Here is an 8,570-nt window from a genome sequence, read left to right as displayed (position 1 = left end):
AAACTAGGAGCTGGTTCTTTGAAAGAATTAACAAGATTGATAAACCCCTGGCCAGACTTATCAAAAAGAGAAGAGAAATGACCCAAATCAACAAAATCATGAATGAAAGAGGAGAGATCACAACCAACACCAAAGAAATACAAACAATTATAAGAACATATTATGAGCAACTCTATGCCAGCAAATTAAATAACCTGGAAGAAATGGATGCATTCCTAGAGATGTACCAACTACCAAAACTGAACCAGGATGAAATAGAAAACCTGAACAGACCTATAACCACTAAGGAAATTGAAGCAGTCATCAAAAATCTCCCAACAAACAAAAGCCCAGGGCCAGATGGCTTCCCAGGGGAATTCTACCAAACATTTCAAGAAGAATTAATACCTATTCTTCTGAAACTGTTCCAAAAAATAGAAATGGAAGGAAAACTTCCCAACGCATTTTATGAGGCCAGCATTACCTTGATCCCAAAACCAGACAAAGACCCCATCAAAAAGGAGAATTACAGACCAATATCCCTGATGAACATGGATGCAAAAATTCTCACCAAAATACTAGCCAATAGGATCCAACAGTACATTAAAAGGATTATTCACCACGACCAAGTGGGATTTATCCCTGGGCTGCAAGGTTGGTTCAACATCCGCAAATCAATCAATGTGATACAATACATTAACAAAAGAAAGAACAAGAATCATATGATCCTCTCAATAGATGCAGAAAAAGCTTTTGACAAAGTACAGCATCCTTTCTTGATCAAAACTCTTCAGAGTATAGGCATAGAGGGTACATACCTCAATATCATAAAAGCCATCTATGAAAAACCTACAGCGAATATCATTCTCAATGGGGAAAAACTGAGAACTTCCCCGCTAAGGTCAGGAATGCGGCAGGGATGTCCACTATCACCACTGCTATTCAACATAGTATTGGAAGTCCTAGCCACAGCAATCAGACAACAAAAAGAAATCAAAGGCATCCAAATTGGCAAGGAAGAAGTCAAACTCTCACTCTTTGCAGATGATATGATACTTTATGTGGAAAACCCCAAAGACTCCACCCCAAAACTGCTAGAACTCATACAGGAATTCAGTAAAGTGGCAGGATATAAAATCAATGCACAGAAGTCAGTGGCATTCCTATACACCAACAACAAGACAGAAGAAAGAGAAATGAAGGAGTCGATCCCATTTACAATTGCACCCAAAACCATAAGATACCTAGGAATAAATCTAACCAAAGAGACAAAGGATCTGTACTCAGAAAACTATAAAATACTCATGAAAGAAATGGAGGAAGACACAAAGAAATGGAAAAACGTTCCATGCTCATGGGTTGGAAGAACAAATATTGTGAAGATGTCAATGCTACCTAGAGCAATCTACACATTCAATGCAATCCCCATCGAAATACCATCCACTTTTTTCAAAGAAATGGAACAAATCATCCTAAAATTTGTATGGAACCAGAAAAGACCCCGCATAGCCAGAGGAATGTTGAAAAAGAAAAGCAAAGCCGGCGGCATCACAATTCCGGACTTCCAGCTCTATTACAAAGCTGTCATCATTAAGACAGCATGGTACTGGCACAAAAACAGACACATAGATCAATGGAACAGAATAGAGAGCCCACAAATGGACCCTCAACTCTCTGGTCAACTCATCTTTGACAAAGCAGGAAAGAATGTCCAATGGAACAAAGACAGTCTCTTCAACAAATGGTGTTGGGAAAATTGGATAGCCACATGCAGAAGAATGAAACTGGACCATTTCCTTACACCACACACAAAAATAGACTCCAAATGGTTGAAAGACCTCAATGTGAGACAGGAGTCCATCAAAATCCTAAAGGAGAACATGGGCAGCAACCTCTTTGACCTCAGCCGAAGCAACTTCTTCCTAGAAACATCGCCAAAGGCAAGGGAGGCAAGGGCAAAAATGAACTATTGGGACTTCATCAAGATAAAAAGCTTTTGCAAAGCAAAGGAAACAGTCAACAAAACCAAAAGACAACCGACAGAATGGGAGAAGATATTTGCAAATGACATATCAGATAAAGGGCTAGTATCTAAAATCTATAAAGAACTTATCAAGCTCAACACCCAAAGAATGAATGATCCAATCAAGAAGGGGGCCGAAGCCATGAACAGACATTTTTCCAAAGAAGACATCCAAATGGCCAACAGACACATGAAAAAGTGCTCAACATCGCTCGGCATCAGGGAAATCCAAATGAAAACCTAAATGAGATACCACCTCACACCAGTCAGAATGGCTAAAATTAACAAGTCAGGAAACGACAGATGTTGGCGGGGATGCAGAGAAAGGGGAACCCTCCTACACTGTTGGTGGGAATGCAAGCTGGTGCAGCCACTCTGGAAAACTGTATGGAGGTTCCTCAAAAAGTTGAAAATAGAGCTACCCTATGATCCAGCAATTGCACTACTGGGTATTTACCCCAAAGATACAAAAGTAGGGATCCGAAGGGGTACGTGCACCCCGATGTTTATAGCAGCAATGTCCACAATAGCCAAACTGTGGAAAGAGCCAAGATGTCCATCAACAGATGAATGGATAAAGATGTGGTATATATATACAATGGAATATATGCAGCCATCAAAAGGAATGAGATCTTGCCATTTGCAACGACGTGGATGGAACTGGAGGGTATTATGTTGAGTGAAATAAGTCAAACAGAGAAAGACATGTATCATATGATCTCACTGATATGAGGAATTCTTAATCTCAGGAAACAAACTGAGGGTTGCTGGAGTGGGGGGTGGGGTGGGAAGGATGGGTTGACTGGGTGATAGACACTAGGGAGGGTATGTGCTCTGGTAAGCGCTGTGAATTGTGCAAGACTGTTGAATCTCAGATCTGTACCTCTGAAACAAATAATGCAATATATGTTAAGAAAAAAAAAAAAGAAGAAGAAGAAGGTAGTGGGAGGGGAAGAATGAAGCGGGGGAAATCGGAGGGGTAGACGAACCATGAGAGACGATGGACTCTGAAAAACAAACAGGGTTCTAGAGGGGAGGGGGGTGGGAGGATGGGTTAGCCTGGTGGTGGGTATTGAGGAGGGCACATTCTGCATGGAGCACTGGGTGTTATGCACAAACAATGAATCATGGAACACTTCATCTAAAACTAATGATGTAATGTATGGGGATTAACATAAGAATAAAACAAAAAATGCCTTTACTCCAGATTCCACCTTCATCTAGCTAGAATAATTTCTCTTTTAAAGGTGAAAGGTCATAACCACTCAGTGACACGATATGTCTTTACTCTCTTTTCTCCCTGTAGGATCCGCCATCTGCTCTGAACAAAGAGGTCTTGATATCTACAATATATGATTATCACGATGTTATCACCACTTGCTAAATGCTGGATGCTTCAAACTTGCTCTGCTTATAGTGCTAGTTGAAAACTGCAATTGGAAAAGATCAGAGTTGCAACTGGGCCAATGTCATCTTGTTTTTCTCATTTTTCAAAGGTATAAAATGACGTAACTTTGTTATAAAAAAGGCAGATCCTCCTGAAAACTTGCCAACACTTTCAAAATGAAAATGATCATTTCACAGTACTGCCCCCCTTTTAGTGTCACCTTCTCAAAGCCTCTTTTTTTTTTTTTAAGATTTTTATTTATTTATTTGAGAGAGAGAGACACAGTGAGAGGCGGAACACAAGCAGGGGGAGTGGGAGAGGGAGAAAGCAGGCTCCCCGCAGAGCAGGGAGCCCGATGCGGGGCTCGATCCCAGGACCCTGGGATCATGACCTGAGCCGAAGGCAGACACTTAACGACTGAGCCACCCAGGCGCCCCTCTTTTTTAAAATCAAAGATACATTCCCGGGGCGCCTGGGTGGCTCAGTTGGTTAAGCGACTGCCTTCGGCTCAGGTCATGATCCTGGAGTCCCGGGATCGAGTCCCACATCAGGCTCCCTGCTCAGCAGGGAGTCTGCTTCTCCCTCTGACCCTCCCCCACCTCATGCTCTATCTCATTCTCTCTCAAATAAATAAATAAAATCTTAAAAAAGAAAAAAAACGATACATTCCCTATTGAAATCAGAAATACTTCCTGGAATATTTTCAGCTAAATAAATGTATTTTACAACAAACAAAACACACTAATGCCAAAACCATACAGCATAAATGATCTTTAAAAGTACATACCAGTGGTGCCTGGGTGGCTCAGTCGTTAAGCGTCTTCGTTAAGCGTCTGCCTTCGGCTCAGGTCATGATCCCAGGGGTCCTGGGATTGAGCCCCACATCAGGCTCAAGAAGCCTGCTTCTCCCTCTCCCACTCCCCGCTTGTGTTCCCTCTCTAGCTGTCTCTCTCTGTCAGGTAAATAAATATAATCTTTAAAAAAATAAAAAAATAAAAGTACATACCATACACGCACAGAAGGAAGACATAGCTCCAGGGATTTCTGCAAACCACAACAAACTGGTACACATTTTGGAAATCTCTATTTAACTGCCTACAAAGCGGTCATTTTAGTTTACTGAATAAATACTACTTTTTTACTGCTTAACATATACATATTTATGTAAGAAACTTAATGGATCCAGAGAAATCAGTCGAGAGTTTGTATGTTACAAGTCCCTGAATGGAAGACACATTTACAGAGCAATATTTCTTAAGCCTCTAACAAACATAAGAGAAATTATGATGGCCTTTTTTTTAAAAATTTTTTAATTGTTATGTTAATCCCCATACATTACATCATTAGTTTTAGATGAAGTGTTCCATGATTCATTGTTGGTGCATAACACCCAGTGCTCCATGCAGAATGTGCCCTCCTCAATACCCACCACCAGGCTAACCCATCCTCCCACCCCCCTCCCCTCTAGAACCCTCAGTTTGTTTTTCAGAGTCCATCGTCTCTCATGGTTCGTCTACCCCTCCGATTTCCCCCGCTTCATTCTTCCCCTCCCGCTACCTTCTTCTTCTTTTTTTTTTTTCTTAACATATATTGCATTATTTGTTTCAGAGGTACAGATCTGAGATTCAACAGTCTTGCACAATTCACAGCGCTTACCAGAGCACATACCCTCCCCAGTGTCTATCACCCAGCCACCCCACCCCTCCCACCCCCCATCACTCCAGCAACCCTCAGTTTGTTTCCTGAGATTAAGAATTCCTTATATCAGTGAGGTCATATGATACATGACAAACAAATAAATTTGTTTGTCATCCCATAAATAATTACAGCAAAATTAGTGCCTCTAAAACCTAAAAAGGGTATTGGCGCAAGGATAACTATACACAGATCAAGAAAATTTAAAGTCCAGAAATAAATGCTAACATTTACGATTAACTGATTTTTGACAAAGAGGCCAAGACAATGGCAAAAGAATAATCTTTTCAACGAACAAGGCTGGGACAACTGGATATCCACATGTAAAAGAATGAGCTTGGACTCCTTCCTCACACCATACAGAAAATTGACTCAAAGAAATTCTAGACCTAAATTTAACAGTTAGAACTAAGAAACTCTTAGAAAAAACACAGGCATAAATCTTCATGACTGTGGATCAGGCAATGATTTCTTAGATAAGACACCAAAAGCAAGGTGTCAAAAAAAAGGGGGGGGGTAACAGAACTTTATCAAAATCTAACACTTTGATAGCTCACAGGATACCATCAATAAAGTGAGAAGAGAGGTCACAGACTGGGAGGAAATATCTGCAAATCATATTGATAAGGGACATGTATGTATATACAATATCTAAACAATTTTTCATTAGTATATAATAAAAAGGCAAATAGCCCAATCAAAAAATGAGCAAAGAATCCAAAGAGACATTTCTCCAAAGAAGATTTACAAATGGCCAGTGATCACATGAAAAGATGTTCAACATCATTTATCATTAGGAAAATGGAAATCAAAACAATAATGACATACCACTTCACACCCAGATGGCTATAATCAAAAGACAGATAAAAATGAATGCTGGTGGGGCGCCTGGGTAGCTCAGTTGGTTAAACATCTGCCTTCGGCTCAGGTCATGAACCCAGGGTCCTGGGACTGAACCCCACATCAGGCTCCCTGCTCAGTGGGGAGTCTGCTTCTCCTTCTGCCCCTCCCCCCTCCTGCTTGCTCTCTTTCTCCCCCAAATAAATAAAATCTTTTAAGAAAATGAATGTTGGTGAGACTATGGAGAAACTGAAACCTTCATATATTGTTACTGAGAATGTAAAATGGTGCAGCCACTTTGGAAAAGACTGACAATTGAATTGTACACTTTTAACTGGTAACTTTATGATATGCAAATTATGTATCAATAAAGCTATTAAAAATCTTAGAAAAATTGAACATAATAAAAAAAAATCTTTAAACAACTAATTTTAGGGTGCCTGGGTGGCTCAGTCGTTCAGTGTCTGCCTTCGGCTCAGGTCATGATCCCAGGGTCTTGGGATCAAGCCCCGCATCGGGCTCCCTGCTCTGCAGGAAGCCTGCTTTCCCTCTTCTACTCCCCCTGCTTGTGCTCCATCTCTCGCTGTGTCTCTCTCTGTCAAATAAATAAATAAAATCTTAAAAAAAAAAAAAAGAATTCTCTAAAAAAAAAAATTTTGATTTTATATCACAATGACATGTGTCATCATATGATTCTTCACATCAAAATATCACACATATATACTTTTATCAATCCCAATATACTGAGCCCTTTATAGAATCCATTTAGTGTGTGTTTTTTCTTTTAAATTATTTTAATCCAGAAATTCTAACTTAGTATCACTTTTTAAGAGTTTTTCACCAGATGACCTGAATTGTTTTTATTTTACTTTCATCTTCTATACTCATAATTAAACATCTTTTTGTGCTTGAGAAGAAATGTCTACAGATTCATTTCTGGAGAACTGAACAGGAAAAAAGGAGAAATCAGAATGTTCTCTCATAGAAAAATGAACATAGAACAAACTGTCAAATAGTCAGTGATAACCAAAGAAATGAACGAAACCCCTGATGCTCTTGCCTGTTCAGCATTTGGTAAATTCTACTTATTACACTGCCTCTCACAATGTTCATCTTTGTATAAAGCCAAAATGCAGCTTCCCACATTAGCTCACCCACACTTGAACACTGGACTACTTGGTCGTCTGCACAATGCTCACGTATCTACTCAATGAGCTCTGGCCCAAACAGCCACATTCACACCATCCTTCCTACAGATGTCTATAAATGATATCAAGTGCTAAAGTAGAAGGATGAAGAATATGTAATTGGCACAGTTCACCCAGGCATCCTGCAGGTGGACAAGACATCCACGTAGTAATACTACTGTGGCAAACTTGATGAGACTCCAGGTATCCCCACAGTATAACAGCAATTACTAAACTTCAAGAATAACCAGGTTACTAAGAACACAAATTAACACAGAAAAATTCCACCTTCAGAGTCTGAGTCCTACCACTTGGACATCATCAGTCATATTATCTCTACGCTTTTCATACAAATACCTTCAAGAAGGAGGGGACAACTGTAAAATTTCTAACTCCTAAAACTGGGAACTGGAACACAGAACTGCATCCTACACTAGGAAAATACTTAAAACCAAAGTGATTTATCAATTTTAAGTGTATGAGGGATTATTATTAAGAAGGCAACTGAGGGCGCCTGGGTGGTTCAGTCGGTTAAGCATCTGCCTTTGGCTCAGGTCATGATCCCAGGGTCCTGGAATTGAACCCTGCTTCAGGCTCCCTGCTCAGCGAGGAGTCTGCTTCTCCCTCTCCCTCTGCTGCTCCCCATGCTCATGCTCTCTAATAAATAAAATCTTAAAAAAAAAAAAGAAGGCAACTGAAGCAGATTCGCCAGCCCCAGTTAAGCCTTCAGATGACCACAGCCCCAGCCAAAATGCAGACTGGAGCCTAGGGAGAGACTCTGAGGCAGCACTACGAAGTAAACCACTCCATAATTTCTGAACTGAGATAGTAAAGTTTGTTGTTTTAAGCCATTTAAAAACCACTCAATATTCTTTATCTCCACTCAGTTTTAAATAAAAATGCAGGGATTTAAATTATAGTGGAGTGAATTTATGCTGTGTCTCACCTAAAATTTCTTAACTAGAAAAGCATTAAATAAATAAATAAATAAATAAACAAACAAACAAACAGGAACTGTAAAGCTACTCCTTCCTGAGGTCAACAAAGACAAGTAAGATAGTTTTTTTTTTTTTTCCAAGAGTGAATCAGCTGCAGATCTAACCTAGAGAATGTTAGATTAAATCTGTAATTCCTACTGACTCATCTCACAGACATTTTTATGTGAGTCTGACGAGGCTACAGCCTATGGATCACCATGAGCTGGGTGGTGGGAGGGAAGAAGCTGGCTGGCTCCCAACCAGAAATCAGAGCTGGTGCAATGTTGGCTTCATGCTGTGGAATGGAACTGGGATCTACAGGACCTGCAATGAGCTACCATTACAATGAGCTAAAACCAGTGCTTGAGAAATACTAGGTAATGACCAGTATCCTTTCTTGCCCAATCAGTCTATGAGGCAGCAAACCAAAGAAAAACAACAGATAACTACCATAAAACATTCAAAAACCATTTGGTAGCTGG

At 40.1% G+C, this 8,570-nt stretch overlaps 1 protein-coding gene across 2 annotated transcripts in view; it reads right to left on the bottom strand.

Annotated features, from left to right (window-relative positions):
• The window catches only part of VPS41 (VPS41 subunit of HOPS complex), a 181,563-nt gene that overhangs the window by 90,093 nt on the left and 82,900 nt on the right, over nucleotides 1-8,570 (bottom strand). The gene's annotated exons all lie outside the window — the stretch shown is intronic.

The sequence above is a fragment of the Neomonachus schauinslandi genome, chromosome 12, assembly GCF_002201575.2.
Source record: "Neomonachus schauinslandi chromosome 12, ASM220157v2, whole genome shotgun sequence".
Lineage (NCBI taxonomy): Eukaryota > Metazoa > Chordata > Mammalia > Carnivora > Phocidae > Neomonachus > Neomonachus schauinslandi.
Note: the sequence above shows the minus strand (reverse complement) of the source record. Positions and strands in the feature narration are given on the sequence as shown.